Here is a 27,519-nt window from a genome sequence, read left to right as displayed (position 1 = left end):
CATGTTTCATTTCTCACTTTATGACGTTGGGTATATGATTGTGTATTGTGACGTGTTGTTTTACATTGTGATGCATTAGCATTGTGACAGTTTTAATTGTGACGTCATGTCAACAAAGCCGCTCCGATCATGAGTTCATAACTTTTAGTTCCAATAATAGAATAGAGAGAATATGATACACTTATTTTATGTGTATGTGTATTTAATTATGTGTTAAAATGAGTATCCGGTTATGGACTTCTGAGCCGCTCTATTAATTCAACAAAATTTCGTATGAAATGATTACACATGTGTGCATAATTCAAATAGACAATTGTGTAAAGTATCCGATATTGTATTAGACAGGGGGGGGGGTGTAATTATTTTTTTAAAAATTTGTTTGTCATCAGTATCAAATGCGCAGTACCATTGGTTATGTTCATTTCATTAAATAAAGTAGAATTAGTAAGTGGAAAGTCAGTTTTGAATTTTGAACTGCACAGTCGTGTTCGAAAGGTCTAACTTTGTATTTGACACATCCTACCTAAATGACAATATCTCGGCCATTTTTTCACTAAATTCAACTTTGGGTACACCAAAATGTTTGTAATATTCTCCTCTTTGCATCAAAGTATTAAAAAGTGACATACAAAAATATTTCATTTCCTTTAAAGGAACACATAATATAACGTTGATCTGTCTTTATCTTACAAAATTGCTGCGTTAGCATTTTTGTTCAGTCAGTAGAGTTTTAGTTTGACCCTCAAGCATTAAATAAATGTATAACATGCTTTGTGCATGTTTCATTTTTCACTTTATGACGTTGGGTATATGATTGTGTATTGTGACTTGTTGTTTTACATTGTGATGCATTAACATTGTGACATTTTTAAGTGTGACGTCATGTCAACAATGCCGCTCCGATCATGAGTTCATAACTTTTAGTTCCAATAATAGAATAGAGAGAATATGATACACTTATTTTATGTGTATGTGTATTTAATTATGTGTTAAAATGAGTATCCGGTTATGGACTTCTGAGCCGCTCTATTAATTCAACAAAATTTCATATGAAATTATATCACATGTGTGCATAATTCAAAAAGACAATTGTGTAAAGTATCCGATATTGTATTAGACAGGGGGGGGGGGTGTCATTATTTTTTAAAAATTTGTTTGTCATCAGTATCAAATGCGCAGTACCATTGGTTATGTTCAATTCATTAAATAAAGAAGAATTAGTAAGTAGAACGTCAGTTTTGAATTTTGAACTGCACAGTCGTGTTCGAAAGGTCTATCTTTGTATTTGACACATCCTACCTAAATGACAATATCTCGGCCATTTTTTCACTAAATTCAACTTTGGGTACACCAAAATGTTTGTTATATTCTCCTCTTTGCATCAAAGTATTAAAAAGTGACATACAAAAATATTTCATTTCCTTTAAGGTAGCTAAACACAGTTTCGTATAAAACCCAGGGGGTTTTTCTCTGGGGAAAAGCATGATGGTTAGGGATTTTCCTGCTATTTTTATGCGGTATACATTAAAATCAAATTCTTAAACTCTCAGTTGCATAATATAATGAATTATCTTTCGAATACATGAAAAAAGTATGTAGAAAAATTTCAAAAATTAATTTTGTGAGACTCTAAAATAAAGGGCGGTAACTCCAAAAACATCCCGATTTTACACATGCAGAATTTCATTAATTTTTTAGCGGGTAACATAGCTCTTTAAAAAGCTGGCGAATGTACCCTGAAAGTACTATGAAATGATGCCTAAGGACTTGTTCTTGAAAATGTTCAGAAATAAAAATGGCTGATTTGGTTGCATTCTGCTTTTAGGGGGAGCCTAAAATGCATGGGTGTACTGCATTTAGAGCCATCCTTTTGTCTATTTTCCGCATGTTTTGAGTGCCCAATAAATTCTAGCATTAAGTTACATGTGCATTATTTTTAAATATTTACAAAATTCACGATTTTATTTTTCTATTGATATATAAAAGTATATGTAACATATTTTAACAATTTATTTTTATAGGAGTCAGTTTTGCTTGCCCCTCATCTGAAAACGTCCTTATAACGTTACATATAAAACTGTGCTTTGCACCCTAAATATTTACTGTAACATGAGTTAGGCAGTACAAATTATTATAATTGCCTGTTTTAAAAACAATATTATGCATAATGTGCATAAAATTCTATGAAATATGTTACAAACCTTTGGATTTTTGCTGCACATTGAAAAAATGAGGAATGGATATTACATGCTCATTTTAAAATTCAATGCAATGTTGAATTGTTTCTACTAAACAGAGATATTTCTGTTACAAAATTAAGTCGCTCTCTGATGCTTTGCCGAGATTAAATGCACGAGAGAGAGAGAGAGAAAGAGAGTGGCATCTGAGCACAGTAACACACTACTGTGTCTACATGTAATATGCATGCAAAGTTTATCTAAAAATGAATCAATATGTATAAAAGATAGTTTCAAACAGTAAAGTAATCATGCAAACATGCTTACTAATTACAGCATTGTAAAATTATGTACTTTGGGACCTGAGGTCCTCACCACCTTCAAAAACACTGTTTTATAATTTGTATTGTGACGTGTTGTTTTACATTGTGATGCATTAACATTGTGACATTTTTAAGTGTGACGTCATGTCAACAAAGCCGCTCCGATCATGAGTTCATAACTTTTAGTTCCAATAATAGAATAGAGAGAATATGATACACTTATTTTATGTGTATGTGTATTTAATTATGTGTTAAAATGAGTATCCGGTTATGGACTTCTGAGCCGCTCTATTAATTCAACAAAATTTCATATGAAATGATTACACATGTGTGCATAATTCAAATAGACAATTGTGTAAAGTATCCGATATTGTATTAGACAGGGGGGGGGGGTGTCATTATTTTTTAAAAATTTGTTTGTCATCAGTATCAAATGCGCAGTACCATTGGTTATGTTCAATTCATTAAATAAAGAAGAATTAGTAAGTAGAACGTCAGTTTTGAATTTTGAACTGCACAGTCGTGTTCGAAAGGTCTAACTTTGTATTTGACACATCCTACCTAAATGACAATATCTCGGCCATTTTTTCACTAAATTTAACTTTGGGTACACCAAAATGTTTGTAATATTCTCCTCTTTGCATCAAAGTATTAAAAAGTGACATACAAAATTATTTCATTTCCTTTAAGGTAGCTAAACACAGTTTCATATAAAACCCAGGGGGTTTTTCTCTGGGGAAAAGCATGATGGTTAGGGATTTTCCTGCTATTTTTATGCGGTATACATTAAAATCAAATTTTTAAACTCTCAGTTGTATTGTAAAATTATGTACTTTGGGACCTGAGGTCCTCTTCCCCTTCAAAAACACTGTTTTATAGTGTACGTTAACGGTTATGATGTGTAGTTCAATACAAAATAAGACATATAGCAAATAAAAATTCCAAACAGCGATGTGCAAAACATACACAAGTAAATGCACTGGACGGAACATAATCCGAGATTCCTCTGACTCTAATCCCCGCTTTTATATCGTGACGCACATCACAATATACACAGAAAAAAAACCGGAGGTTAGAGTCTGACAGAGGAATCTCGGGTTAGACTGAAAATTGCAAATATTTTAAGAAGAAAAGGTGATCAGGACATATTCTATATTAAAACATTCCTTTATAATCTCTCGAAAGACAGTTGAGATGCATTTTCCACTATCGACGTCTTGCAAGCCATGCATTGTACACATCTCCGATGATCTCGCTGTCAGCTGTTCGCAACCAAAACTAGGGTAGCAAGGGACAGTTTCGAATAAAGTACCCGGTCAATAGTTTTGTAAAATTGAGAGTTGCTGTACTTGAAGGCTTATAAGTGTTGCTAAAATTCATGAAATGATTTTTAATGATTATCATTAGTTAGAAGGGTGTCTCCTGTTGAAATTGATATGCAATATGTAGGCCCCTTATGTTAGGTACATGAGAATCGGAAGTAAAATGCGAAACCTGCGGCTATGACTGTTGTGCTGACTTTACACAGTGAAATTGCAAGTTCCAGACGGGAGGTGGATGGGACATTGTAAACTATACACCGGTAAGTTTCTGACATGTGATAGTGCAACATGCACGCGGCACGGAAGGTCAACCCTCTGCAGGGAATTAGCTGGGGGAGGTCTAAAAAGCTGAAAAATCATGAAAAATTAGCAAAATATGAAAGGGTCAAAATCTCATAAAAACCAGTATGTATAGAATTTTACAGGTTTTGACTAGTATGTCTTCAAAAATTGGTGATTGGCCTTATAAAGAGTGAATTAAAGGTATTTGTGCTGAATGGGAACTGAGGAAATTCTAGTTACAGAGTTCCGAAGACATGCATCCCTTGGCTACAATGAATTGTATACAAAAAAAACTGTCCCCTGCCACCAAGGAGCGTTGAAATGACGAATCGTACGATACTTATTTCGATTAAAACAAACACGTTTGTGTTTGATATGCAGAGTACAAATCGACATACATAACTTGCATTCATGCATTTATTTTGCAAGTACATAATATAAATAAATAGGTATATTTAAATCTTTACAAACTCTTCATATATCAGGACAGGGTATGTGTTGTTCGATATTATTCAACAACATTCTGTGACGATCGATTTGGCTTGGCTTATATTGCAACTTACGCTTTTATCAAATCTTAGCAAAATCTTTCTTAACTACGCGGGGGTGTTAAGGAAGCATATGGGCAATTTAGCGTCTTAATTTGACTGTTATATTCAAAATCGTGAAATTAAATAACTATTTTGAATACGATCAAAAACTAACTATTATCCTTTGAAATAGATGTAAGTGCAAAAAAATCGGGTAGTATATTACTGCCACATTGGTGCATTATCACGTGACAACTATAAATAGCTTACGTATATTCCTTAACATAAAATGAGATAGAACAACACTACCCCGCGGTTTACAAAATAAAATAAATAAACCAAGTGAAGGCAAAACATCTCAGTTTAATCAAAACTGCTGCTAGAATCCAATGTTTTTCTTAATTCAATAGTTATTCATCCAGTTCTCGTAAAACCTTCCCAACTTTTATAAAGTTTGCACGGAAAACGGCAAGTTGCATCAAAACAACACACAGCATGGGATTCTAGCAGCATTTTTCATTTTAAGCATTGATCAAACTAACGATACATATAAAATTCAAAGTTCAATATATGCGGGGTAGTGTTGTTCTAGTCGGATTTTTATATCGTAAACAACGACAGAGGAAAGCCTGGCCGAAAAATAAAAGCAAATTTACATACCTTTTAGCGAATGATTGATGAAACTAACATCTATCCTAGTATTCTTATGTCCCATTCTCAATAAATCACACCACAATATTTTATTAGAGTTCTTAGATTAGTTATGTTTTGAATATGTTTACAATGCTTTCCGATCAAATTCACACGACATTCAACTTTTAGTCATGACGTCATCAATGTATAAATCTACGTAATACAAACTAATTTCTGAAAAAAAAATTACTTCAGTATATTTATTTGCTTTTGGTCTACGTTACGTTGCTTAGATAATTGAATATGTACATAATAACTAAGATTTGTGATATCACGAAATTACATGCAACTCAGAATCCATATGCTTCCTTAACACCCCCGCGTAATTAATTTCAATAGCTTTTCGCTGTTAAAATCGGAAACAGTGTGTTCCTCCTGCTTCGTTTTTATTATAATTCAGGTAGAAAAAAATCACTTTTCTTAAAACCCGTATCACACATTCAACGTAATAATTTAATCCATCAAATTAACGATATCGTTTCATTGCACACGCTGATTAACTATTTGAAAAACGGAGTTCGGTTATGAGACCAGCATGAACTGTTTTCAGTACGAAATAGTTTGTGAACTATTTTCTTAATCTTGACGGTGGAATAAAAATTGCCGGAAAAATTGATTTTTAATCCCCAATATCTCTGCGATGCACTGTCCGATTTTAAAACAGATTTCAGATTTAAATTCGCCAAGGCATGTTCTTTAACATTATTGTATTGTCTTATTTTGTTTAAAAAAATGAAAATTTCAGAAAATTGGAACTATAAGTTTGGTGTCTTGATATTTCACGGTTTCTGAGATCTTGCGAGTACTTTGGTTTTTATTTTTTTTTTTTTTATAAAAGAAGGCTAATTGAGATATTTGAGATGTCTCACCGGAAGTAGAACTTTTGTTTTTTTACCATGTGTAGATGACAGTTAAATTTGTATTTCTAAAGCTAAAATGTAACTTCCATGCTATGTAAAAAAAAAAATTAAAAATCAAAATTTGGTCTACTCCCTGTGATGACCGGAAGTTACGCCGGATAAAACAAAGTAGTGTTAACACATGTACATACATAGGTATATCATCCAACAAAGTTTAGTTGTTCAGGTCGTTACCGCTTTTGAGATATCGTCAAAATAAGGTTTTTTGTCTCAAGACAGGAAACGGACAAACGGAAGTGCTCAATGTAATTTGTGTTAAATATTTCTTGTATATTTGCCTTCTGTACATTATTATTCATCGACCTAACTATTAATATCAAAGGAAAAAGGTTAAACTGACAGAGAGCCCGATATGATTGAATTCTTCCGGTGTGGACCGGAAGTGACGGAAGACAAAATGAAAGTGGTAAAACATATTTTCACTCAAATGTCTATCATACGTGAAAGTTTCGTGCCTTGATCATTTTAGTTTCTGAGATCTCGAGGGTACAAAATGTGTTTTAAAAAAGCTACCTGAGATAATTGAGATATCTCACCGGAAGTAGAATTTTTTTGTTTGTACTACATCGCAGAGATATCCTATGTATAGATTTATACTTATATATTTATTCTATGGACAAACAAATTAATGCGTAAAAATATTTTTTTAAGTGCTTCCGGTGACGACCGGAAGTTACGACAAACAAAACAAAATAATTTAAACACATCATCAGCTGTAGGTCTATTATCCCACAAAGTTTGGATGTTCAAGTCTTTACCGTTTTTGAGATCTCGAGGTGACAAGCTTTTTGTCGCGGGACAAGAAACGGACGAACGGAAGTCAATTTAGAAATTTTTAAATTAAGAACCTCTAGATGTTTTCATTTTCAGTCATTCCTGAAAATTTTCTAAAAATCCATCAAGACATCTCTGAGAAATTCAAAAGACAAAAAGGGAAAAAAAATAATAACTAGACTCTTGTTGCTATAGCAACAAAAAGGTCTTCCGTTCTTCATGTATAAATCTGTACAAAAAATCCATTTCTCTTGTAAACAGAAAATGGATATCATTTATACTGTAAAGGAATTCCCCAAAAATACAAATACACAAAGACAATATGTCAATTTTTGTGTACTTTCTGTGACGACCGGAAGTTACGCCGGATCATACAAAACATAGTAAACAATCATTCATACATTGCCTTGTCTTTCCTTAAAGTTTGGATGTTCAAGTTTTTGTTAGTTATAATATCTCGTTGAGAAAAAGTTTTTGTGTCGGGACCGGAAACGAACGAACGGAAGTGATTAAGAAATTGAAAATACGTATTTTAATACATTTACCTATCATACGTTATTGTTCATCACATTAAGTAAAATGTTGAAAAAAATATAATTAAAAAAACCAACTTTTTATTGCTTGAACACTTCGAGTGAAAACCGGAAGTGACGTACGACCAAATGGAACCCGTTAAACACATGTTCATTCAAATGTCAATTATCCATACAAGTTTTGTGTCTTGATCTCTCACAGTTTCTGAAATCTTGGGGGTAGTTTTTTTTTTTTAAAGAAGGCTGCCTGAGATATTTGAGATGTCTCACCGGAAGTAGAACTTTTGTTGGTGTTTTACCATGTGTGGATGACCTCTTGTACTTTTATAACTAAAATGTTACTTCCATGTTAAGTAACCAACATATTTTTTAAAAAATCAGAATTTGGTGTACTTCCTGTGACGACCGGAAGTTACGCCGGATGAAACAAAATAGTGTTAACACGTATCCATACACAGGTCTATAATCCTACAAAGTTTGGTTGTTGAAGTCGTTACTGTTTTTGAGATCTCGTCGATATAAGTTTTTTTGTCCCGGGACAGGAAACGGACAAACGGAAGTGCTTAATGAAATTAAATTTTTATATCTTGTTTACTTTCCTGTTTTACATTATTATTCATCGAAGTAGCTAAAACTATCAAATATAAACAGTTTAACGGATAAACAGTTTGATTTGTTTGAACTCTTCCGCTGTGGACCGGAAGTGACGGAAGACAAAATGAAACTGTTTCAACACATCTTCAATCAAATGTCTATGATTCGTGAAAGTTTCTTGTCTTGGTAACGTACAGTACCTGAGAACTTGCGGGTACAAAATATGTTTTAAAAAAGCTTCCTGAGATAATCAAGATATCTCACCGGAAGTAGATTTTTTTTGTTTATTTAACATTGTATAGATGACATATGTAAGGATCTATACTAATATTTTTATTCTATGGAAAATAAATTAAATACGTAAAAACAAAAAAATTTGAATAGCTTCCGGTGACGACCGGAAGTTACGACGAACAAAACAAAAATGTTTAAACACATCTACACCTATAGTTCTATCATTCCAAAAAAGTTTGGATGTTCAAGTCTTTACCATTTTTGAGATCTCGAGGTGACAAGCTTTTCGTCACGGGACAGGAAACGGACAAAAGGGAATAAAATTTTCAAAAATGAAAAAAACGCCTAAAGAAATGATCATTTTCTATCAATCCTGAAAACTTCAAGTAAATCTATCTAGCCATCTCTGAGAAATCTTGTGGACAAAAACTGGGAAAAAAATAATAATAAAAAACCTTACAATCACTATAAGGTCTTCCGTTGGAAACGGAAGACCTTAAAAAGAAACATTACAATCACTATGAGGTCTTCCGTTGGAAACGGAAGACCTTAAAAAGAAACCTAAGAAAAACAAAAGGGTCTTCCGTTGGAAACGGAACCTTAACTAGACACGATCTCGTTGCATGCAACGAGGAGGTCTTCCGTCAATTTTTTTTATAAGAAAAATGACATCATCGACTTTGATTTTCGACAACAAAACATAATATGGAAAAAGAGATAGAAAAGATTAAACCTGGTTACCTCTGGTCCCTAAAAACCCTAATTAGGTAACGCAAGAGAAAATCATTATATTGACAGGATGTATAAACATATTATACCTAATTAATCTTTAATAGCCTTTGACAAAATAGCACTCAGTAAACGGCTATATAGATAAAAGACCTTAAAGTCCTTATATCCTCTTATTTAATGGCCTAGCTCCTTTTTCTTGAAAACAAATCAGAAGTCATTTAATTCTAAACAAATTTTGTCAACAAGTGTTTAGAAATTTGTCACCGATCCATTATCTCCTTATAGGAGCCATTTAACAGAATTTTGAAGGTTGCAGATTGTTGACACATCAATTTTAACAACTTTCTTCAGTATTTCATTTCATTTTTCCTTTCTGAGATATGGGTAATCACAATGCTGGACTTTTGGCCCCTTAAAACCCCTATTACCTAACACATGATAGACTCATTACATTTATTCGATACATAACTTTAAGATTAAAATATTTGCTTTTATAACGTATCACAAAATATCCCTCAGTAAAGGGCTATAGATAAAAGACTTTTGAGCCCTTTGGTCCCCTAATTTTCGGGGCCAGCCCCTTTTTCTTGATATCAAATAAAAGGTCTTTTAATTCTGAACACATTTTGCCCAACATGTGTTTAGAAATTTGTTACCGTTTTTGAGATATATGAGAAGGAAGGGTTTAGGGGCCGACCCCTTATCTCCTTAGAGGGGCCGTTTAACGATATTATGAAGGTTGCATATTGTTGAAAACATCATTTTGAACAACTTTTTGTCTGTACTGCATTTCAAAATATTGTTCCTTTCTGAGATATAGGTAATCAAAATTCTGGACTTTTAGCCCCTAAAAACCCTTAATTACGTAACACATGATGAATTCATTGGTTTGCTTAGATACATAACTGTAAGAATAAAATATTTGCTTTTATAACATTTCAAAAAAAATATCCCTCAGTAAAGGGATGCAGATTTAAGACTTTAGAGCCCTTTGGTCCCCTCATTTGAGGGGCCAGCCCCTTTTTATTGGTTTCAAATGAAAGGTCCTGTAAATATAAACTTTTTTTGCAATACATGTTTTAACAAAATATTTTTCAGAAAACAGATAAACACAATAAACCTTGAAAAATTATGATGTTTTTATAAACTCAATTTTCAACTCTAAGCGAGCCTCGACGCCTTTTTAATCAGACAAATTTGATTGACATCATTCACATCTACAATCGTTTGTCTACAATCCCTGAAAATTTGAATTCAATAGCTTTTATAGTTAAGGACTAGTTTCATGGACAAACTAAGCCTCCAAAAATCGCTATTACGTAAAAATATCGGAAACAGAAATGACGTCATCAATAAAAAAAAAATTCCAATAAGGTTCACATCAATATCTATCAGATCTTAAAGTTTCACGAAAATCAGCTGAGCCATTTCCGAGAACTCGCGCGGTCAAATTTGTAAGAAAAAAAACAAAAAAACTAATTTCTAAAGTAACGCTAGAAGTACCGCTAAGAAGCGAGTTCTTAATCTAGTAACAAAAGAAACCTAAGTACAAAAAGATAAAAAAAAAATTGAATGATTCTTGGTACAACTTCACAAAATCCGAATGGTTTTAAGTACAAATTAACATAAAACCTTAACCATTTCAAGAACGACTTTACAAAAAAAAAACCCAATGTGTTTAAGTACGACTTAACAAATTTGACTTCATTTTAGGTACAAGTTAACTTTACTTTGAACTAACATTTATCTTCTTAACCCAGAATGCAAAATTAAAATTTCCGTAAAACTTGTTAAAAACATAATTCTGAGCAACTTTTCCTCTACACTGCTTTTTAAAGGGTTGACCTTTTGTACTGTGTGCTTGTTGCGTCATTAATTGTCAGAAACGATGTAAAGTTTACTTTACTGTACCTCTGTGAATATTTTCTGTGTAAAACTACTATGAACCAGACAACATTGAAATGGTGAACTTTTCAAAGGGCCCCGTATTGTATTTCAGAGAATTCTGCTTTGACCTTGACTATAACTTGAAATTTTTTCAGCTGGCATAGAACTTTTAATTCATTTTCATTCCTCCTAACATACAGGCATTTTTGTTCAATCTGACCAAGATTACGCATATGTGGGAAATAATCTACTCTCTAAAACTAATTTTAAAAAGATTTGCTATGACCTTCACATTGACTTGGTTCAAGGTCACTGCACGCCATTAACCAATAAACTCTGTTTAGGTAAAATGTTAGCTAAATAGGGGCTAAAAGAAGAGTATATCTATGTTCTTAAAATATGGATTTTGGTGTGATCTGATATGACCTTGACTGTTGATCTACAAATATCATTCGAAGTCATTGCATATCCTTTGATCAAAGGCATCATGTGGTGAAGTATGAGCCTGATTGGAGCAAAGGGAGAGAAGATATACTCCGGACAAGGATTTTTAAAAATATAATTCTTCTATGACCTTCACAGTTTATTTCCACTGAAAAAAGGTTCAAGGGCACTACACACCTTTACTCAAAAGCTCTGCTTATGTGAAGTCTGAGCCAAATAGGGGTTAGTAGAAACTATATATGCTCTGAAAAAAGGATTTTTGCATGACCCTTTACCTAGAAATTACATGCAAGGTCACTGCACATCGTTTAACCATAGAGACACTCTGTGAGTATTAGCCAAATTGGACCAAAGGGAGAGAAGATATGCCCCAGAAGAGGATTTTATATATATAATTTTGCTATGACCTTAACCTTATACCTAAAAACATGGTTCAAGGTCACTGCACATCCTTTACCCAAAGGAACCCTATGGATGAGGTATGAGCCAGGCTGGGCCAAGGGAAGAGAAGCTATGCTCCGGTCAAGCGATCTCGGGTGGACAGACGGACAAACTGATCACTAGGAGGCGCCCACATAAAATGCTTTTTTATCTAACTTAAAATAGTATCCATGCTATATGCCCATGGTGAATAGTCATCAAAACCATTCATCAGCAGAATTTGATTTCCCTCCTTTTTAAGGTTGTATGGGACATCTGTCGATATTAATGTGAATCAAAGTACTATATACTAGTAATTAAATTTTTTTTACCGGTTTAGAATTTTCAAATTTTACAATATTTAACCAAAAAATGGCTTTTAAAATATTTGAAAAGGTAAACATTGTAAAAACCCCAGCGGGATTCGAACTCATGACTTACAGGTTCCTAGTAAACCCTCTAACCAACTGCGCTACGGAGTTATGTTACCATTTTTGAAAAGAAACTACTTATATAATTACACTTTATTGTATTGTGTATTTCGATAAACAATATGTCACAACATGGAAGTGTCCCATACCACCTAAAACTCGGAACACCTCTGACCTAATCAGATCGCCGCATTAAATACAAAGTTTGATTTAACTCTAATTTGTTTATCATCAAGAAATTCTGCATCGCTGACAAATAAAGTTTTATTCTGTATAATTAAATACCAATTAACTGACTATTCGGACAATAGCAAGTTTATTATCCCACTCCACAGCAACTACATGTATTTCCATTGGCTTTGCCTCATGAAATAGTTGCTGTCTTGGGGGACAATAAACTTGCTATTGTCCTCATGCCCAGTAAATACTTAATATACATATAATATCCCATCCACCTACATTTCATGTTATATAACCTCCCGTTTGTAACCTTCAATTTCACTGTGTAAAGTCAACAGATCAGTCATAGCCGCAAGTTTCACAATTTATTTCTGCTTCTCAATAATTATGTCATTTAAAGGAAACTTTAGAATATTTACAGTACATGTCATACTCCGATATAAAAAAGAATTACTTCTTTAATAAACGTTTAAGAATATATAAAAGAAGGAAGTATTAAATTACAAATCATAAAACAAAAATAAGCAAAACAAATACATTGTGTACGTCTGACTATCCGAATAAACTTGATTCATTTTTTTTTGCAGTATTGATTAAGATGGATGGATAGCAGTGGTCATTTTTTTATTAGATTGATATCCTTTAAAAAAGAGCTTTATATGAAATAAAATATTAACATATTCAAATTTAAGAGAATAAAAATGTGGAATATTTCTTTAATTTGTTGACCTTCCTGCCTTATTCACAGTACACTGTCCGTTATTATTCACAGTTCACTGTCCGTTATTATTCACAGTACACTGTCCGTTATGATTCACTGTACACTGTCCGTTATTATTCACTGTACACTATCCGTTATTATTCACTGTACACTGTCCGTTTTAATTCACAGTACACTGTCCGTTATTATTCACAGTACACTGTCCGTTATTATTCACTGTACACTGTCCGTTATTATACATAGTACACTGTCCGTTATTATTTACAGTACACTGTCCGTTATTATTCACAGTACACTGTCCGTTATTATTTACAGTACACTGTCCGTTATTATTCATTAACTGGGTTAAAACGTTGGTTTTTGCTTCTTTTTTGTAATGGAATTGAACGAAAATTGCTCTGATAAAAGGCCACGGTATGTTTACAAATTATTAGTTTGTAAAAAGACGTGTAAAAACAAAACAATTGTTTCACAGATATGAAGCATCAGAGATTTGTCTATCGCCTGTCTGCAAATGTCAAAAGCAGTATACGGAGACTTATAAGGATTTTAGCTCAATTCTTCTTTTCATTCTAAATGTCTTTAATTATTATGATTAATGTTAGGAATCTTTCGCTGCAAGTGAGTTACAGGGATTAAAATTCTTTGTTTAGTAAACAACCCGAGACCTGTTATAGTTTACATATGCTTTGTATTGATATCACTTACAGTCTAATATTGATTTTTTTTTTTGCTGATTGAATTGTTTAATTATGAACACCTGTCTGCCAAAGTTTTATTGTTAAGGATTCTGTAATTTATGTACATTATTTGTAAATAAGTAAAGAACTCGAGTTTTAATTGCATTTCAATAACTTCTTTTCTCAATACCTGGATTCTAATTTTACTTCTAACGTTACAATTTGATAATTCATTCAGATTAAAATCTGTTTATACAAAACACTAATTATCTTCAATCAAGTAAAGTTCGATTGATGCTAACGGAAAACGGAACTAATTTAAACACAATCTTTGATGTAAAGAAAAACAAATTCTTTTCTAGCATACATTACTTTCCATCCAATCGCGTTTTGTTTTTCTATGTGTCATAATGTACTGTATGTTAACACTTATTTTCAAATCTTTTGGTGATGTGACGTCAGTTCGCGCAAATGATATAATGAAAACTTTTGTTTAAAAGGAGAAAGACGCGAGGCATCGGATATGTTAAGGAGGAAAACACTTCTGAAAAAAATGGTCTTCTGTAAAGGTGTTGGTTAGCTTCTTAAACATTTTAGTATCCTTAAGGTTAGCGGACATCGTACTTAAAATCATTTCTAATCAATAAGTTACAAAAGCTAATCGACAAAAAATAAGACATTTACCTGTTTTAAAGTAATAAGAGTAAATTTTTGATAGTTTAAACATATTTGTTTATAACCGATGTAATCTGCGTAAAATTACAAAGCACGGAAAACAATAAGAAAACCAAACAGACGTTGTTGTCCAAAACAAAGAATGATCGGAATGTAATGACAGTGGCCAACATACCTGTAATGTTATTCCTCTTAAATATACGTTATTATAAACGAATTAAGATATCCTTGTCAAATGTTGATAACTTTTGCATGATGTAAAAAGTAACATTGGTCTTCTGTCAAAGGAAACTATTTACGTATAATGCAATGTCCTGTATCATTGCAATTTTAGTCACTGCTACAATTGACTGTATAAGTCAATGCGCACTTTATTATTGTTCATTCCTTTAGAATTTGTGTCACTAAAATATAGTTTAATCAAACAATATTTTTTGTGGGTTTTTTTGTCAATCATCATTTCCATTAAATAACTGTGATGTTTTATGCTTATTTATTTAGCCGAACTTGCTGATTAATCATGCAACATACAAAAACATATTAATTCTTCATTGTTGATTCAGAGTTCCTTGTGCACACTGAATCTGAAAGAAAAAAGTAAAGTTTTAAACTATGTGTTTAACTATATTCATTGCTTTATAACTTTTTCCTGCTTATTCAAACTTTTTCAAAACGTTACATTTAGATATTAAATATCCTCTTGAAACCTGCTTTAGTCTTCCTTAAAATAGATTTTGTTTTGTTTAAGACAACAAATATATAATAATTTTTATAATTAAACTAAAGGATTTTCTATTATCAGTATACAAAATGAAATAAACATTGCAATGTATAATAATGAACTAGGTAGACACGAAAATAATAAAAAAAAAACTTACTAATTATTGATATGCTTAAAGCATTTCCTCAAGGGAAGTCTCATGTTAGAAATAGTGAATGGGTATGTATAGTGGACAACTATAACGACGTGCGACACTTGGGCAATGACGCTGTTTGCCACGGCAACTTTCCAACGTTCAAGATCCTTAGAGTGGTCGTTATACTGTAACGTCAATATGTTGGAAAAAAAAAACAACAAATATTGTAAACGTTTTATATTTGGCGGGAATTAGTTTTTTAACAAGTCGGCGTGAATTTGAGTTAGCGTACTATCCTTAAACATATATATGCATGGCATTTAACGATGTACTTAATTTCGCGGAAGCAGAACACAGTAAAATTTCACTCTTCAATCTGACGATACAATAAGCAGCATGATGTTTTCTTTTACCAAAGAAACCTGTCTTCTTTATTGTTATCTATTCTCAAAATTATGTAAAGTGCATCAAATGTTGTTAGAAACTAGTCTAGCTGAGTATATTTTTGATTTACATGTACCAGTATTTCGTGTCACATTGATGACGTCACAAGCATCTTATCCAATACAAATTCCTATGATTTACAAAAGTGTAAAACAAAAAAAAAGACAAAAAATGTAACACTGCCCCGAGTATTATGAAAGAAAATCTTCAAATATCAAAGGCAAATGACGTATAGCACAAAGAATGTTCGTACTAAAACATTTTACTTGTTGTTACTTAATATAACGGGGCATGTTTAATAAAACAGCAAAATTTGAGAGAGTTTGTGATAAATAATGATATTGTTTTTTTATAGGAATTGATAATTTCATTCTAAAAGTGTAAATATTAAACAAGAACTAATTGTCGATAAAAAAAAAAGTGTATCATAGATAAAATGATTTCAGAGCAGTTTTACACATTTGATTTTTTTTAAAGTAAAATAGTAGTATATGTTTTACTTTCAAGTGATGCAATGGAAGGAAAGTTTAACTGAAAGACTTCATTCACAAGTAAAAGTATAGTTTTTTTTAAAGAACACATTCACTTCATATTAATATTTAGAATTGTTTTCATAAGAAAAATAAACAACTGTTAAAAAGAAAATTCAAATTGACGATCATTAACCTTGGAGTTGCCTTAACCTACAGGCTTAATTATCAACTTAAAGAAACGGATTCTACTTATCTTTAAAGTTTTAAAATCAACCACCCATAAAAATAATTTACGTAAAGTTTGAGTTAATTTTACACATTGGTTTTGGGGATAAAAAAAAATGTACCCAAAAATAAAATCTAACAGACAGACAGACGGACAAACACAAACTGTCAATTTAAAAGAGGATCCACTTGCAAAAGAATATTTACTCACCAGTTTGATTTCATGAGCTTCTGTATTAAACAAAAGCACAGTGACGTTGTGTGTCTTATTTATTTCAAACGATATGTTAGCAAGGTTTGAAGACATTCCCGATAAAAACAGATTGATATATACGAGACCATCTTCGTCTGCTTCTGAAAAAGATAATCCGTTTCTCGAAGTCATGGCATCATATATCGATGCATTAAACGTACTTGAGGGTAACATGGTGGTTCTAGCCAGGGCATTGCAAACTAAAAAATAAAATAATATAATAGTAACGTTAAGGTCAAGATCTAGTAAATGAAAGGTGCCTACAGGTTTGTGAAATTCAAGATATAAATTCTTTTAATGGTGCTTCATATCAATACCTTTGTTTCATAGGGTGTACCGGGGCTAATATTTTTGGTAAACACAATGAAAAATCATGTTTTGAACAACCATTTTCTATGAAATATGAGGGATAAAAGTAACAAATCTCGGAGTTTTGTCCATTTTTGACTAATGAAATATATCTAGAATGCCTACAATCTCTCCAAAAACGGAATTAAAGAAGCCCTTGACCTCCTTTTTAAAATGATGTCAAATTAAATATAGGTACCGGGGTTTCTTTTATCTTGATTAAATATATAATGTCAAAATATTGTTTTATTTTCTACCTAATTCCTTTAAAGCCGTAAAATACGGGAAAAGATTCATCAAATCAATTATGACGTCATAATGGTTCTAGCACCATAAAGACACTCTGGAATCATTTACTAGATCTTGACCTTAAAGTAAAGAGTGAACTTATAAACCATTAAAATAGTTGTAAACTGTTTACAATTTTTTTATTTGCGAGCGAGACATTTTAGCGATTTTCGCGAGAACATCGTCGTCGCGAATATTCCCCGCCGCGACTCAGCCCTTGTCGTATAGTTGTAAAAACAACACAAGTCTTTAATGTATGTAAGTTTTATTCCCAAAAATAAGTCATCGCAAATCAGTCTCCAGTAAATCGCTAATCAGTCTCCAGTAAATCGCTAATCAGTCTCCAGTAAATCGCTAATCAGTCTCCAGTAAATCGCTAATCAGTCTCCAGTAAATCGCTAATCAGTCTCCAGTAAATCGCTAATCAGTCTCCAGTAAATCGCTAATCAGTCTCCAGTAAATCGCTAATCAGTCTCCAGTAAATCGCTAATCAGTCTCCAGTAAATCAGTCTCCAGTAAATCGCTAATCAGTCTCCAGTAAATCGCTAATCAGTCTCCAGTAAATCGCTAATCAGTCTCCAGTAAATCGCTAATCAGTCTCCAGTAAATCGCTAATCAGTCTCCAGTAAATCAGTCTCCAGTAAATCGCTAATCAGTCTCCAGTAAATTAGTCTCCAGTAAATCGCTAATCAGTATCCAGTAAATCGCTAATCTGTCTCCAGTAAATCGCTAATCAGTCTCCAGTTAATCGCTAAATAATGTCATCGCGAATAAAAGTTGTCTACTACTTTATGTCTTTATAATAATATTTCTGATTAAATAGTAAATACGGTGCATGACAATATCCAAACTACATTATATTCACATCTAAATAGCCAAATAGTTATTAGGAAACATTTTGATAATTAGGTATACCATTGAAGGATTCAGCAATATTCCAATTCTTCAAGAAAAAAATCTTTCTACGCTTCGGGAAATAAGTTTGCCTTTGGAGAAATGGAACCTTGCTGTCTATCTTAATATAATATTTTTACTGTTTTATTTTACCGTCACAAGTATTCATTCAGAAAAAAAAGTTCAGTTCAGTATAATGCTTCCTATAGCTCACAAGGTAACATGTCAATGTTTCTAATCTTATGTAAGAGGTGTTTTACAATTGCAGTTGGTATCCCAATCATCCTTTCCCTGTTAAAATGGATAGTAAATGAAATATATATATATATATATATATATATATATATATATATATATATATATATATATATATATATATATATATATATATATATATATATATATATATATATATATATATATATATATATTATACAGTAATAGAAAGAGGTGAAAGTGATACTCACCTATATCACAATCGACGCCATCGAATCCAGGTTTACATTTAGAACATAGCCCTGTACGAAAGTGACATTTTTCACAGTTTGAGGGACATGGTTTTGTGCATTGTGGGACATATGCAACGGGACTAGGGCAACCTAAAAGAAATACCCAACATTAGAGAATTAATACAAATGCATAAAAGGAACACAGTTCATGGGATACAAACCTTTCAAAAGACATACCAAAAACCTGTACTTCGCAAAAGTCCGTCTGAGCCTTAGTAGAATAACCCGGGGGATATTTAACTCCAGGGAGACGCTCGTTGTAGTATATGACAAACTGTCCAGAGTAAGGACATTTAACTTTTAACAATTTTGGAATGGTTTGTTTCGTGAATGTTGTATCGTGATGACAAAGAATTCCATCTTCAAGATTAGTTGTGTTTGAGATATACAGGTAAAATCCAAGGTATACGGCCGTGAATCCATTGTCGGGTCCTTAAAAAAATAAAACAAGTCTTAAATTAGAAATAAACATGAAAAGGGGATTTACCATTATACCAAAAGGAAACAAATACAATATTTTTTAACAAATTATGTGCACAGTTCTGTTTTCAATTTTAAGTGAAAACAAACTTTAAAGTATTTGTTTCTGATTAATTAATTTAATATTTGTTAAAAAATAGAAAGGAGCAAATGGGAAAAATGTATGAAAACATATCTGACTACCCCAGGGCAAGTTATCAGTCCGGAACATGAAAACTACGTGGTCAATCGCGTAAACTCTCCCCAAGTTCACCCGCCATGTTGCTTTTGTTGACGGTATTGTCAATGAACACTGTTTGCCATCCCACTTTAATGATTCAAAATGACCGTCAACAGCCTTATCACTTGTCCCGTCTGAAAATGTCGAGGACTGCCATGTTTCTTTTCCAAAGCTTAAATTTTCCAAATCTACAAAGCTCAACAATCTATACCACTATATTAAAATAATAGACTCGATTTTTTGGGCTTTAATACCGAGAAATCGGATATTATGTACTGTCTTTTGTTTTATATATTTTTAAAATCATTGTTACTTGAAGATAATCATTTTTTTTTCTCAATTAAGCTTCGCTAATTTATAATTAAAAAAAATTCCTTTAAAAAATCCGGAAATCATCTGCAGTTTTCGGATTTTACAATATTGTGCATGCGCTTTACATTCACGCTAAATCACTGGAGGTCCTTCGTTTAAATTTCCAAATCATCACATTTGTATGGATAAACTCAGAAACGATATGACAAATACGAGTAAATCTTTTATTGAAGGAAATTTAGGAGATAACTCTACCTCAGTGCATTTTTTATGAAAAATTCCGAGAGTTCCGAATGTAAACATGGTGTGTTAATTCAAAGCGAGGAAAACAGTTGGTTAGAAGTGTTAAATTCTTCATAAGTATGAAATAAATTTTGAGATGAAAGATATTTACAGCCTCAAAATGGTATATTTGTGAATAATTTGACTGTTATTTACAATGCAGCTTCATTAATTTTCTCCAAAGTCGTTTCGGAGCTATTCTATATTTTTTTGCTTCATAACGGATAACGAGGCGTTTTAACTGTGGTTAAGGCCCGTCCCGAGATTTTTCAGTTAGATTTTTCTAACTAAGCAGAGTGTAGTGAAAATTAAAGCATTATAGTAGGCTTAAAGCTTGGTTATGAAATTGTCAACAGTACGGTGTGTCGATGTATCAATTTCGTAAATGTCCGATATCATATGTTATATGTCAACCCGTGCACGCACGGGACAAAGTCTAGTATTAGTATTATGACTTTTCATTCTAACAAGGTAACAAAATTAGCTGTTAGGTATCCAAATATATGTGAACCAAAAAAGTTCAAACACTTGTAAAGAGTACATGTATGAAATAAAATGTTATTTTGTTTGATGAACGGCAAATCAATATTGTAATTTGAGTGAGTGGGCTGAAGTATTGTGTAACAAGTCTTTTTGAATCAAAACTCTCACTATACATACGCTCTTGTAAGAGGTAATGTCAGGTGCCATGGAGAAGTAAACATCCGGTACTGACCGGTAACAACCGCCGTGTGCTCTTTGTCGTATTTAGAAAATCTGTAGACAACTTTGTAATTTTTTCGCTATTACAGTAGCAAAAAGTTGTACATACAATCCAATTATGTGAGAAAGTTATATACTTTTGTCTTCTTACAACATAAACTTCGGTGTTCTTTCATAGTTAAAATATTCAAATTACATAAATGAATTTGATTTCCTTATGGGCATATTACAAAAATGCATAATATTATTATTTATAAAAGGTTTGTCTACCGAATAGTTGTGTTTAATTCATATCCTGATGTTACGTATCGACTGAAAACAAAGCAAACATTAGAAATATTAGGTAACAAAATACAGGGTTTTATTTTCCTGTATTTCTTTTTTTTTTTTTTTCTTTTTATTATTATTTTTTTGTTGTTAGCCAAAACATTATAATCTATATATAAATATAATATATATATATATATATATATATATATATATATATATATATATATATATATATATATATATATATATATATATATATATATATATATATATATATACATATATGATGTAGTCATAGCCGCCTTCAGGGGCGAATTTTGATATGAGGCGAAATTACGTAGTCGTTCTTCATGTCTTGTTAAAGCGTTCACAAAATCTGATGTAAAATCGGACCAAGCAATGAATATGAAAAACGAGTGTCAGCATTCAACTTAGCGCGGGAATTTGTTTCATGACAAGGTCGTTGTATCGACGGTTAAACTGACGGAACAGGGAATTCAATTTAGACTGTTGTTAATCTTCAGTATTTTCAATTTCAGTAACTTTTCAGTCCCATTTCAGTTGACTGAATGGCACAGTTTCATCATGTGTTTAACGTTTTCGCTTCTCTATATGTGTATATAAAGAAGCATTCTTGCAAATGTAATTATTGATACTTAAGTATATATATTCAACCGTCCTTTAAAGTATTATAAGGGTACACATTAAATGCATATCCATATTTATTCTAGATAGCAATGGACAGTTATAACAGATACAAAAAACCATTAAAGATTTGCAAAATTCTTCGTTCCTTTTATTTCTATTTAATTTTTTGAGATAAATTAAGGTCAAGATCTAGTAAATGAATCTAGAGTGTCCCTTTGATGAAAAAACCATTATGACGTCATACTTTGCATCATCAAAAAAAATTATAACTATTATATAATATTATAAATCTGTAGGCACCTTTCATTTACTAGATCTTTACGTTACGGAGCTTTCTGAATCAAGGCATAAACTGTAAAGTGAAAAAAATACCAGCAAATAAATTGTTTGTGTTAAGGTATTTCGCAAAATATTATCTAACAATGATGTTAAGAAGTCACGCTTGTAAATCACGTAAAATGATTTTGCATCCGTCTGGGAATGTCGTTAATTCATATCTTATTCATTAAACTTTTCATACTAATGATTTTTGTATACACAAATATATATCGAATATTAGACTTCTAAAATGTAATACTGTACCAGACTTTGAGTAATGATAAGGTAATTTGCCGCTGATTTCAGAAACTATTTCAACGAGAAGTATACACCTATAAATATATCACTTTATATTCTGATTTACCCAGATACAGCTTAAAAATGCATTACTTTATGGGAAACAATAGTTATAAAAGTTTCAAACTTATACTTTGTTTGACCAGAGCAAGAATGGATTGACTTTTTGAGAATTAAACAAAGTTGGAAAAGGTCAGAATGATAATTTTAATCCACCAACCATTTTCGTGCTTTATATTTCAAAATTCATGTCTATCATGTTGAATTGTACTTGGTTTTTCAAATCAGATGGAATTCTAAATTCCAAAAACACTTACTGCAAAATCATGAAAATTCGTCGGGGCGAATAATTTGTGGATTACTTTTGTTATTTGTTTGTTCGGACGTAAATTCTTGTACTTTCTTACACCTACAAAGGAATACAAACTTCCTAGTAACCCATTATTTTTATTTGAGGAGTATGTCAATTAGTGTATGAGAGGTACCCAAGAATTCCACAGAAGTTGGGCCACCTTAAAATCCAATGATTTCACTGTATCATAGCAAATACTTAATTGTCGTTGCAGTTCATCTCTTTATGAATTGTAAGGTAAACATACTCACTGCTGCAACTGTAAACAACAGTAAACGACTGTAAACTAATATATACCACTCTAAACGACTGTTAACTACTATAAACAAATGTAAACTACTCACATTCTTTACAGGTAAATATACAAGGGAGTGTACATTGGGGATCCCTGTAACCATACTGTGGAGAGGGACACCCTATTGTATGATAAATACATTATGAGTTTGATTGTAAATATCTAAAAAAGTTTCCGTTATCCTTTGATCCTTACCTATTATTGTTAACAATTGTACTGAAAACATTTCTTGTGTATATACAATGCATCAACATTGTTTTATGTTTTATAGTTAGTTCGGAGACAAATCTTTGACTTTTTTCATTTTATCTGTTTCAATTGAATGCCTTTCTCAGGTATACATATGTATTTTATATTAAAAATCATCCAAATGTGATGATTAAATATATTGAGACACGTTATAGAAAACCAAGACCTACAAATCTACTTTAGACTAAGAAGATGAACATTTCTTTGACATTTTTTATCTGATCTGCTGTTTCAATTGAATGTCTTTCTCAGGTATGGATATGTATTTTGTATATTAAAAATCGTCCAAATGTGATGATTAAATATATTGAGACACAGTATAGAAAAACAAGACCTTCAAATCTACGTTAGACTAAGAAGATGAACATTTCTTTGATATTTTTCATCTGATCTGTTTCAATTGAATTTTTTCGCAGGTATTTATTTTTCATCAAAAATGAACCAAATTTGATGAATAAATATACTAATACAGAGTTTAGAAAAACAAAGACCTACAAATTAACACAGGACATTGATTATTTTTATGTGTATACAATGGAATAAAGTGGATTTAGAAGAAAAAAAATCGATCTAAAACTAACCGTACACTTCGACCTCACAAAGGTCAACAAACGCGTGTGGACTGTAGCCCTTTGGGTATTTTAATCCATTGATTCTCTCATTGTAAAAGATAACGTATCGACCAACAGCAACACAAGTAATGTCCATCACTGCAGGTAAGGTATAAATGGTGTGGTGTTTGTCATGGTAACAAATTGTACCATCCGTATGATCTGTTTTGTTGGAAACAGCAACTGTAAATCCCAGAAACCTCGCTCTAAAACCATTGTTTGCGTCTACAATTAAAGTAAACATTTGTAAACAAAACATTAAACATAGAACAGTCATAATCATCGAAAAAAATTTCGAAGAAAAAAACTGTACATGTAAAACACGAAACAAGAATTATATGTATCAAGTTTTAAAAAAAAATGTAGGTTTCATACTTAAGATAATTGTATCAAAATGGATATTTTTTATTATCATTGTTATTATAATTATTATTGTTATCATGATAATTATTATCATGATTATTATCGTTATCAGTATTATAATTATTATTATTATTAAAAACACCAACAAATCATAGACTATAAATTACCCCACTTTTTGTTGTCCGTTCTAGCATACACCACAATGCGCTCCACCTGTGAAATGCGCTCTAAATCCACCCTCCACATCGCAATCTCTTTATTTTCCAAGGTGGCGGTACATTGACCGCCTGCATATGCAAGGTTAGATTTCATACCATCGACAAGTTTACCACTTGGATTTTTAGATGAGAACGGATAAAGCTCAGTTGTTGGTCGATGAAGTGCTAAGTTTTCTACAAAAAATGTAAATTTTGAAAGAAATGAAAAGTACTTAAATTGTGTATTCATCACAACATCAATCTTTTGAACAACATTTTATTCCGTAATAATATAGATCTTGATAAGGATATTCTATTCAAAATATTTTTTTTAAAACGATTATAAGTAATACTTTTGATCTTTGTGAAAATTGAAAGAATTACGTTATATCAGTGTGATATTAGCAATCTTGATTATTTTTGTTGTCACAATAGGTCCGATACTTACCCCTACCCCTCATCAAATAATATTGCTTACTTCGTACATAATTTTCACAAGAATGTCCTGAATAACCCAGACTGCAGTCTCCTAGGCATTCCCCCGTTATGTAGTTACAATACGTGCAGTTCCGGGGACAAGGAATATCGCAGTTAGCTCCGTACACTCCAATTGGACAACCTTGTTGAAATGTCAAAAAATGAAACGTTAAAGGATAGTTTTTAAAACAAACAACAAAGAATTCATTAGCAGGTGAACAGTTGAAGCAAAATCATACATGTATGATGTTGAACAGTTATTTAATTTGTGCTTAGTATATTAATTAAAGAAAACTTCTTTACAATTTATGCTTACAAAATTTGACTAGCACCGCCAGGGTGTGTGACTTAAATATAAAAAGGTTGATTAACACAATTTGCTCTTGGTGGGATTGATTATGTAATGAATACAATGTTTTCTTGTACAAATGGGGTGTGCTACTGCATAACAATATTCGTTCGTACCATAAACCTCCACTTCACAAAGATTATTAAAAACCTTTGGAGAATAATCGTGGTTGATGGGCGACAAGTTTTTTCTGGAATTGTAGTATATCACAAAACGCCCGAGAACATCACATGATATGTTCATGGTCGGCGGAATAGAGGCCGCAGTAAAGTTGGTGTCTTTGTAACACAACATCCCGTCTTCTTTGACCGTTGTATTTGATACATACAGAGAAAATCCAAGGAATCTGCTCGCATATTGGCTGTGTGCTTTAGGAAACAAAATTGAAATACAAAAAGCGAGATAAATTGCATTGATTTATTATAATTACTTTACAATCTACTGAAAAACGATATTATGTTTTAAATGATAACTCCAGAAAAATACACAAAAACAGTAGGAAGTTAACTTGCATTATATCACCTCACTTTTTTACCGTCATACTTTGCTGTGCAACTTTTTAACAAAACTTGAACCCCTTCCCTCTTGAATTAAGGTTCTAGCAACTTAAATAAAATCTTTAAAACTCCAACAAATAATAAAATGGTCCAGTTTTGAGAAACTGGGTTGCATTTTATGTGGCCTGTTTCGTTCTTCAAACAAAACATGGATATTATGCAGAGGTAAATCAAATAACCTTAACTGTTATAGCTATTATTGAAAACCAATGCACATATTTAGTTGGTTGTCTCCTCAGTGGGGCTATCGACGTGATTTGAATGTTAATGACTCACCAAATGAAACTCCACCTGTCCTGTGATAAATGACTATTCTACTGATGCTTTGAATGTCCTCTAAATCAACCAGCCATGTGTTTTCTTTCGACCCAATCGACTCAGCGCACTGGTTTCCACCTGCAGGGTCTTCATCGCGACGTCCATCCACTGCGAACCGTGAAGATGCCTTCTCCCAAGTCTGCCATGTTGGTTTCTTGAACGCCAGATTCTCTTTTTAAAATATGTACAGTGCATTGTTTTTAATTTATTTTATGTCTTTCCATCATATAAGTTAGCATTGTTTAACAGTCTAAAAGGATGCTTTTTGCACTCCATGCAAACCATGATACAATGAGTTTATGAGTTAGGCTTATTTCTTAATTAAATGACTAATCTTAGGTTTTAGAAGTAGTGACTGTAATAGGATATCTAGGTACGCTGATGTCAGATAGATAGATAGATAGATAGATAGATAGATAGATATATATATATATATATATATATATATATATATATATATATATATATATATATATATATATATATATATATATATATATATATATATATATATATATATATATATATATATATAAGTCCAAAACTTATTATATGGCTTTACCAGAACAGGTTAAGATAATCTTCTTGATGTATACGTTTAATCCCAGTTTTAACGAAAATATGACATATATTAACACCTGCATTGTTCATATGTATATGAATTTGATTTTTGGGGGAGGTCAGGAATGATTACTTTGGCAGAGATTATGAACTTGTGATAAACTAACTTGGATGATTTTATTCTCCTAAATAGAATATTTTTATAGTAAAAACATATAATTATTCTTACGACGAAGGTTTATCTTTAGAGAAAATTATAGATGTAATTTATGAATTACGAAAGTGTTGTGGGTATCTTTCACATACATTTGTCAATAATACGTCTAAAGATGGTTTGATGTTTGTGGTTATTTTTAGCCTGTCTACATCATAGTCCTACATGCTGCTGTGTCTTCATGTGATGACGCAACTGATCAATTGTGAAATATACAGTCCGATAAGTTTTAATGACGTATTACTAAGGCGCAATTAGGGTTTTCATATTTATATCATTTTTTATCAAATCGTACAATGAGGAATCATCTTTTTAAAAGAAATATAACGTCTAATGTCTTCGGGCTTATTGAATCATCAATATCGTAAAACCATAACACACAGACAACGACTTATAATTTATTTTTATAAACATACCATGTTTGATATTAGCTACTCTCTTTCAACTGTTAAGTAAGGACAATTCGTCTTACTACAAAATTTAAAAAGAAAAGAAAAAAAGAAACAGGACTTACTTCCGTCTCCTTCATTGAACATCAAAATACACACAACGAGAACGACTCTTAGCAACATCATTTCTATGATATGTCATTAAACGCGATATG

The 27,519-nt window shown here is 31.9% G+C and overlaps 1 protein-coding gene and 1 pseudogene across 1 annotated transcript in view; one reads left to right on the top strand and one right to left on the bottom strand.

The window, feature by feature from the left end:
- Window positions 1-27,519, top strand: part of LOC128169291 (multiple epidermal growth factor-like domains protein 10) — an 85,445-nt gene that overhangs the window by 22,060 nt on the left and 35,866 nt on the right. The window lies entirely within an intron of this gene.
- LOC128169289 (uncharacterized) lies at window positions 16,720-26,305 on the bottom strand (annotated as a pseudogene).

Source organism: Crassostrea angulata, unplaced genomic scaffold, assembly GCF_025612915.1.
Source record: "Crassostrea angulata isolate pt1a10 unplaced genomic scaffold, ASM2561291v2 HiC_scaffold_114, whole genome shotgun sequence".
Taxonomy (NCBI): Eukaryota; Metazoa; Mollusca; class Bivalvia; order Ostreida; family Ostreidae; genus Magallana; species Magallana angulata.
The sequence above is the reverse complement of the archived record's forward strand: the minus strand, read 5'-3'. Positions and strand labels throughout refer to the sequence as shown.